The sequence below is a fragment of the Aureococcus anophagefferens genome (genome assembly GCF_000186865.1).
Source record: "Aureococcus anophagefferens unplaced genomic scaffold AURANscaffold_14, whole genome shotgun sequence".
NCBI classification, from domain to species: Eukaryota; class Pelagophyceae; order Pelagomonadales; family Pelagomonadaceae; genus Aureococcus; species Aureococcus anophagefferens.
In genome coordinates, this window is record NW_008705574.1 from 429,382 (window position 1) to 431,009 (window position 1,628).

Sequence of the window (1,628 nt, forward strand, 5' to 3'; positions counted from 1 at the left end):
CGTACAGAAGGTCGCCCATGGTGCCGCCCTTGGCGAAGAAGTCGCCGACCGTCGTCGCGGACATGAACCCGTCGTAGCGGGCCACGGCCGCCGGGTTGTTCCCCCGCGCGCGTTTCGGGTTCGGGCTCTGGAAGGAGCAGGCCGCGTTCCGCGCGCGCAGGAAGGCCGCGAAGCCCTTCTGCGTCTTCCACTGCTTCGACTTCCACGCGCGCGGCGACGTCGCGGCCGCGTCTTTCGCGGCCGCCGGAGCCGCGGGCGCGTCGGCGGCGATCGCGGCCGGCGGAGCCGCCTCGATCACCGGCGGAGCCGCCTCGATCACCGCCAGCGCCAGCGGCCGCGGCGCGGACGACGGCGCAGAAGGCGTCTCCGGGGGCGTTTCGAAATCGTCGAGCTCGAGCGCGGCGGCGGCAACGCGGTCGTCTTCCAAAGCCGTATCATAGTCATAGGCCTCGTCATGATCAGAGTCCAACAAAGAGATGCTCATGCTGTTTTCGTCGCCGTCGAGCGCGCTGTCTGTGCCCTCGCAAAGTGCTAAGACATCGAGGTCTTGGCCACGGGTCAAACTTGATTGGGAAACTTCGACATTCTTCGACTGCGCTAAGACCGATGATCTCGTAGACGCGCCGTAGGGCCTGGTTCCCGATGATCTCGTAGACGCGCCGTACGGCCTGGTTCAGCGTCAGGCCCGGCGCGTGGTTGCGAACGTGATGGCCGAAGACTCGCTTCTTCTCGCCTCCTCCGAGCCGCCGCCCATCTACCAATCCCCGGGGGACCAGACAAAAGTCCGTGCTGTCGCCGAGGCCTGCGCCATCGATGAGCGTGCCGCCGTGCGTCTGCTCAAGTTCACGGACTGGGACTGCGAACGCGCGTGCGAATACTATTTAGAGCACGGCATGCCGTCCGCGAGCGCGACGGCCGCGCGGCGCGAGGTGCAGCTCGAGTCGCCGAACCGCAAGAAGCGCTCGCGGTCGCGGCGCGACGCCGCGGGGATCGAGGTCGCGGCCGCCGAGGCGCCGCGCGCGCCGCTGAACCTCGACAAGGCGTCGCGCTTCGCCGCCGCGGCGCTCGGCTCGTCGCTCTCGCTGGCCGTCGTCGACGACGACGACGACGGGGCCGTGCAGGAGCTCTACGCCGCGAACGGCCTCCGCGCCTTCGAGGACGACGACGACCTGCTGACGGTCGCGCTGCGCGGCGCCGAGGGCGCGCTCGAGGCGGCCGCGACGCTGAACCGCTTCGGCGTCACGTCGTCGGAGCATGGCGCCTACGACGGCTACGAGGTCGTCGACTTCGCCGTCGACGAGGCGGTCCGCGGCGGGGGGCGAGGGAAAGCGCTGTTCCAGGCGCTCTGCCTCGCGATCTCGGCGTCGACGCCGCGCCGCGTGCTCGTCCTCACGTACCCGCGCGACGTCGCGCTCCCGTTCTGGCGCGGCCTCATGAAGGACTGGAACGAGGGGGGCGTCGAGGGCGAGTTGTGGTGCGCCGTTTGCGACTTGGACGACATCTTCCACTACGAGCAGTCGCCGGCCAAGACCCTCTTCTGGAGCGAGTCGTCCGACGGTCACCTGTCGCAGTGTTCGCCCTGGTTCGCGGCCGAGGTCGCGACGAAGTTGCAAATGTAGATACTCGTG